Consider the following 7,775-nt stretch of genomic DNA (forward strand, 5'->3'; position numbering starts at 1 on the left):
CCATATATTGGCTCTTAACACAGGGGAGTTCGTTAAGGGGGCCCGAAAAAATAATCTCTCCTTAAAAATGCTCGAAATTGTCAGATTAAGATAAGGTAAGTTAAGGACATTTAAAACAGTGTATATTTCAAAAATCTGACGATTTGGGCAGGGCGTAAAGAAATGGGTGGATTAAAAAGTTTAAAAAAAAGCGAATAATTCGCGAAATGAACGTTAGATCGAAAAACTAAGAAATACGTTTTCAATATTTTTCAAAAATCTATCGAATGATACCAAACACGACCCTTCACGGAGAGGGGTGGGGAATAAATTTAAAATTTTAAATACAAATCCCGCGATATTTCGCAAAATAAACATTAGATCGAAGAACTGCAAAATACACGTAATCAATATTTTTGGAAAATCTATCGAATGGTACCAAACACGACCCCCCACGGAGGTGGAGTCGGGGGTTACTTTAACATCTTATATAGGAGCCCTAAATTTTTATTCCAGATTTCGATTCTTTACGTAAAAATAAGCAACTTTTATTCGAAACATTTTTTCAAATTATGGATAGACGCCGCCATAATCGGAAAAAATGATTGGTGGAAATGGAAAATTAAATTAAAAATGGAAAGTCCCCACTAAAATGGAAAACTTTACTTAACTTTTTTTGGTTTTAGGACCTACTCTGCGCAACCCAATAGGTCCCCAAAGCGCTCGAGTGACTGCACATTTAGCATACTTCGCTCCCCTACTATAGGTAATATAACATAAAAAATAATCAGTATTTCTTATGGACTTCAAAACGCAAAAAATATACAGGGTGTTCCATTTGAAATAAGAAAATTCATTAGATTTCCAGATGAAAAAAATTTTGATGTGTTGTTAATGTAAGTGCGTCTGGAAAAAATAGCAATTCATGATTACTATTAGGTCTAATTTTGTGATTACCGATGACAAGATATAAACGTATAGACAAGGTATTGGGACCGTGCAAGTTCGGCAAAGCGACCCCTATTTCTACGCTCTGCAACTTTATTTGCACTTTTAATTATATTGGCCAATTATATTAGTCCTGGTTACTGGATAATTGTCAAGGCCATAGCCCAAAAAATAATAAGAAGAAAAAATAAGATTTAGGCTATCAAAACGTAAACAATTGTATGTAGTAAATAAAATAAGTTATTAAAATGCAGTACTGCAAGCAAAATATAATTATTTAAATTTACCTTTATATAATAATTGCATATCATATCAATATTGTGGAGCAATATATAATTTTTCTGCTTCATTGACAGAATGTATGAAATATACGTCAATTTGACAATTTCAGAATTATTTAAGATAGTTGCAATATTTCTCCGCGACTCGCGCACGGTCGTTTCTCGTTTCCCTTCCAAGTACTTGCACACCGCGAATAAACTAGCTTTGACGGAAATCCTTATCTACATTATACTGGTTATTAAGGTGAATCTGTTATCTCTACAAACTCAAATAAATACACTAAAATCTCATTCATGACTTAAAGAAATTCTAATATCAACATGATTGACCCAAATCTGAAAAACCTTTTGTGAAGGACTGACATCCACAAATGTGTAAGGATTGGATATTTTGACTTTAAGGGGTCATTTAAATATGTATATACTGTCGATGGAATTAAAAATACTAATAAAGAAAAAACCACTAATTTCACAAATAGAAAATGAAATTTTTATTAAAAAATCCGCTATAAAAGGTATATTTATTAAAAAGAACCATTTAATAAATATACCTTTTATAGAGGATTTTTTAATAAAAAGTTTTGATTTATAGTAATACAGCCGACTACAGGAATAGCTATTTTCCTAACAAGTGCAGAAAGTCATACTTTTCCGCACGCGACTGCAGTTTGCCGAAGCGGGAGTTCGGCAAGCAGACGAGTGTGGAAAAGAGACTTTCTGCAAGAATTAGGAACAATATTTTTTCTATGAGTCTTTAAAAAATGACCAAATTTTAATCAATTAATTCAATTAATATGAAAATACATACACAAATTAATTCTTTGACAAGGTTGTCAAAACCAAACTTTCAATACAATTAGTTAGCATGACGAATTAGTTCAATTGCTATATTAGCAGTACCATAATACTTCACTATTTCTTTCTTTTTTGACGTTTGACAAACATCTGACAACTGTTCTGATGACAGTTTTTTGTAGAGAAAACTGGTCAGACAACATCAAAGGAGACTAAAATTGACGTTAAAACAAGCGTGTAGGCTTGTCACAATATAAGGAAGACGAAGGCGAAATCCTAAACGGAATTAAGAACTCCCTTAAGAAACGGAACAGCATTAAGCTGAAATTATACATTTAACTATACTGCTACTAGTTTTATTTCAATCATATTCACTGATTCTCATTTGCTTTGGAATAGGGCTTTTCATCGATTGTCATTTGTTTCGAGTTTCTGTCATCTATTGTTAATCTCTGTACAATATTAACATTGTTTATTAATATACACGGATTATACGACATATGACAGAAGCTCGAAACAAATGACTGAATGAAAAGCCCTATAGATATGGTCCTTTTCATGAGCATTTTTCAGTGCGTCACAAATGATAGAAAAAAAGGTAAGTCCGTAATAATACACATTTATAACATTTATTCTAACATGACATTTTAGTTAAATCCGACAGTTGTCACATTTTATTTGCAATTTGGCACAAAAAACAAATCAATTGTGTCCATTGCATTTATAAAATGGTATTTTCTTTGATTTGTATAGTCTTATAAATTGTACAGATTATATTCGTAGATATATTATATTATAATTCGTATATAATTTTGTTTCGATTATAGCGCCATCTATCGACAACTAGAATAAATGTTATAAATGATTTTAATCACGGACGTGCCTTTTTTCTGTCACATACAATTTAGTGCGATAGAAAGAAATTGAAAAACTGTGACGCACTGAAAGATGCCTATGAGAAAAAGAATAACAGTGAAATGAGCATTTGAGCACAAATGAGCGAAACTACAGAGTAACATTCTATGGCGCGTAGTGCGTGTTGATGATATTGTGTTAGTAATAGGAAATAGTGAGAGCTACTTAGAGCAAAAACTGGAACAGTGGAGTTACTATAAATAAAATTATGATCTTTAGAGGTGAAATGATTGTGAAAAGTCATAGTTTTATCTAGCAAGATCCAAGGTAAACGTGGACCTGATAGAAGAAGAACATCATGGCTGAAAAATCTGAGGCAATGGTACGGAAAATCGACTACATCATTATTCAAAGCTGCTGCCAACAAAGTCACAATAGCTAATATAGTAGCCAACATGATATCCAACGATCAATAACGGTCTTGGAACTAGAAGAAGATAAGTTTTAAGGCCATCGGTACATAATTCGCAAATATTTTACGGCTACCCCTACTTTTTCTGTCTTTACACGGCAAATTACGTGTAGTAAAATTCACACTGGTATGGATATGTAAACATTACTAGAATGTCATTCTACTTGACAATGTCATCATTAACTTTATTGTAACATTTGAATGTTCTTGGATGACTGTTATTTGTATAATTGCAAATTATTAATTCAGTTAATAAATGTGATGAACTATATAATGTATTCAGTGATTGTAATAATTTATATGTACAACAAAAACTAATACTCAATCGAGAAAAGAGGAAAAGTGTTAAAGTAATTTTTTAATAATATATTGTTACTATGGAACGCGTACAATTTTGAACATCTTTAACAAAAAAATACTTGGATCACAGAATATAATATCCTGATGTATTCTCTGCTTGGATCATCCATAAATAATTAACAATACTAAATAACTTTTTATTAAGTTCACGTCTTAAATCAATTATTTATCAAATACACTATCAATATTATTTAATCAACAACTCAAAATATTCCCGATGCCATGTCAGATATTTAAAACAGTCACTGTCTTGTCATCATATTCTATTTGACTCAGTGCGTTGTATAAAGATAGCGAATGTTCGATTTGGAAAATATCACCACGGACATGGTGTCCATTTTTTTCGAATCCTGAAAAAACTAATAAATATTTTTAAAAAATGTAAACGAAGAATAAAAGACTAAATTATTATCGAGGGCCGAAAGTCCCTTAGAATAAATAAAAAGTTTCTTTTGAATGACAATTTGAAATTAAAAATCTTACTACATTTTCTCTTAGTTCTTCACCCCTGTAATTGATTAAAATAAATATTATAGAAGTTTTCAAGGACTTTCGGCCCTCGCCTCGGCAAGAACGTAATCTTTCATTCTGCGTTTAAATTTTTCAAAAATAGTTTTAGTCCAGGAACCGAAGCTTTTCACCTCGCAATTTTTACAGAATGGATCGATTTGCTTGAAAATTTGAGAATAAGTAGTGGATAGTCCAAGGATCAAAATCTATATGATGCCGAAAGACGCTTTTACCTTGGGGGTGGTTGCCACCCCATCGCGGGGGTGAAATTTTTTTATTATATTTTGACTGCAAAAGTTGATAAAAACATTCATTCTAAGCAAAAAATGTTCTATACATTTTTTTGAGAAAATTAATAATTTTCGATTTATTCGCTATCGAAAGTGTTAATATTATATAAAAAGAATCAATGTTTTTCGATATATACTCATTTACCCTTCACTCAATTTTTGCCGTAGAAAAAATTTTTTGAAACCAAGTTCTTGGCAATTAAATAACCTACAGTTTCATATCAAAACATTTTTTCGTATATCTGATGCTAATCTTTCTATCCTGAAGAAAATGGAATTTTTTACCAAACTATAAAAAGTCGTTATTCGCTTTTAACTCCAATTTTTTTAAAAACTAATTATTCTAAACCAGTCAAACTTCTAGAATATATTAATAATACATAAATAAAGAAGAATGAGTAAGGCTAATGACTAAAAACACCGCTAACTTACATTATTATGCTTCCAATTATTGGATTTCTCCTTTTTTATTTATCAAAAAAATATATTGATTTTTTAACCGTATCCTTCTTAATTTTTATCTTAGAAAGTTTTAAGCTATAAGAAGTATTCACTTCAAAAAATTCATACTCCTTCACCATTTGTGAAAGGGTTGCAAATAGAAATTATTACAAACTCGCCTTCTCATTAGTACCTATCCTATTTATAGACGATATCGTCTTCTGTTTTTGGTCTGTTATTTTTTATTTTAGGGTTGTATAAATTGTATTTTTTTTCAGAATAAAATTTTGCTTTAATCATAATATTATTATCTATATTGCGATGAAATTTGCGATAAAAAATCATGTATACTAAAGAAAAAGATAATTAGAAAATCGGTTATAACATTTTATTAACGGTAATATATATATTAAATATTTAAATAACAAAAATCTAGCATCTACAAAATTTAAAAAATTTGAAATTTTTACACTACACGTTTTTCGTATACAGGGTATCGAAAAAGTATGGAAAATCTGTAATTTCACGGAAAGCGCTAGAACGATTTTTATAGATTTTGGTGGGTACGGGTCCTCTAATGCGGCCGATATTATAGTGGTAATTACATTGTTGTCAAATCTTCCGTGTTTCTGAAAATCTAATGAACTTTCTTATTTCAAACGGAATACCCTGTATATTTTTTGCGTTTTGAATTCCTTAAGACATACTGAATATTTTTCATGTATATATTCCATATACCTAAATGTCATGATTTCGGAGTTAAGGCTACATTTATTAAAAATTTTTTTTCGGAAAATAACGATTTTCTAGGTGCAAAAACATAAGTAAAATGTACTAATTTTGAAACTAAGAACAATCTAAGTTTATGTTCATACCTTATTTTATCAGACACCGATAAGTATTTGGTCTTTTTTCATTTTAAAATATTGTTTTTTAGTTGCTAATGCAGCACGATCGTCCGTCCTGTCACATGCGCTTCAATAACAATTTAAAAAAACAATGTTTTATAATAAAACGTGCCAAAAGTACTTATAGGGAGCTGATAGAAGAAAATTTGAGATTGAATTTATGTACTTCGTAATTTCAATAATGATTTTTTTCTTGTGTTTTTTGTTGTTGTTCTGAAGCTATTTTCATGTGGCATTTTTGCAATTAACTAGTTTTGATGGGAAATAAGCCACACTTTTACTAAAAAAATGATTTTATTAACGTTTCGACGCACAAATCGGGTGTCGTTGTCAAAATACAAAAAATACTAATGAATTAAACAAAAATGTTGTTGCTTAGTACAAAAATTCTTCTAATAATTTATTTAATCTGACTCATTTATATCGGCAATTCAGACATATATTATACATTTTAAAATAGAAGACTTTAAAATTATGTTGCCAATATTTATAAGTTGCTTTCCTGGGACGACTTTATCTATTAAAAGATAGTTCATTCGATTACATGAAATCAACCCCAACTCAAGAATATCCGTCACAAAAAAATCGTAACATGTGATCTGTCTTTAAAAAGACAACCACATGAAATGGCGACAGTAAAATTTTCGTGCTAGAGATTCCATAGTAAATCACGAGGGAAAACCAGGAAAAAACCTCGTGATACTATACCGATATCGTAAGTATTAAGTCTCACTTTAGTTTACTCTCAAAACTAATACCAAATTCTGACCTTAATATGTACATATGTTATTTTAAATTATAAATAATATTAATAATACATAGATATATAAACAATAGTAAAATATAAAATATGTACTAACTCAATATGTTATTGACATACTAATCAGAATTTAGTGAAGAGATGCAAGTATAGTCCTGAAAGAAACAGATACTAAAAAGAGAAAAATCAAATAAGCGGCTTTAATTATGCTAAATAAAACCAATTGTGTCGCAAATGCCTCGGTAGAATGCAGTAGGATGTGGTTACCCATACTAAAAGAGTAAGTCAATATAAAGAAAATACCACTATTAGTAAGTTAATAACATATTGAGTTAGTACATATTTTATATTTTAGTATTGTTTATACAGGATGTAACAAAAATACAGGTCATAAATTAAATCACATATTCTGGGACCAAAAATAGTTTGATTTAACCTAACTTACCTTAGTACAAATGAGCATACAAAAAAAGTTATAGCCCTTTGAAGTTACAAGATAAAAATCGATTTTTTCCGATATATCGAAAACTATTACAGATTTTTTAATAAAAATTGACACGTCGCATTCTTATGGCAGGAATATTTTAAAAATAAATTATAGTTAAATTTGTGCACCCCATAAAAAATTTATGGGGTTTTGTTCCCTTAAACCCCCCCAAACTTTTTTGTACCTTCCAAATAAATTATTGTTGTTGTACCATTAGTTAAACACAATGTTTTTTAAACTTTTTTGTCTCTTAGTACTTTTTGGAAAAGCTAGTTTTTATCGAGATATTTTGAATATTTGTCAAATCCACCACACATTTGTATACTGTTACGTACGATTGTTGAGACCTGGTAATAATATGAAATTTTTTTTATAAATTACAGTTTGAGGTATATTTTGAACCATATTAGAAAAGAAGCCACATCTCGATAAAAGGTGCCTCATCGGAAAAATATTAACAGGCAAAATTTTTTAAAAACATCCTGTTTAACTAATGGTACCGCAATAACAGTTTAATTGGAACGTACACAAACATTTGGCGGGTTTAAAGGCACATAACCCCCCATAAAATTTTTATGTAAACATATTAAAAAAGAAGCCGCATCTCGATTAAAACTGGTTTATCGAAAAAATATTAAGAGGCAAAAAAGTTTTAAAATCATTGTGTTTAACTAATGGTACCACAATAA

This window comes from Diabrotica virgifera, chromosome 7 (assembly GCF_917563875.1).
Source record: "Diabrotica virgifera virgifera chromosome 7, PGI_DIABVI_V3a".
Taxonomy (NCBI): Eukaryota; Metazoa; Arthropoda; class Insecta; order Coleoptera; family Chrysomelidae; genus Diabrotica; species Diabrotica virgifera.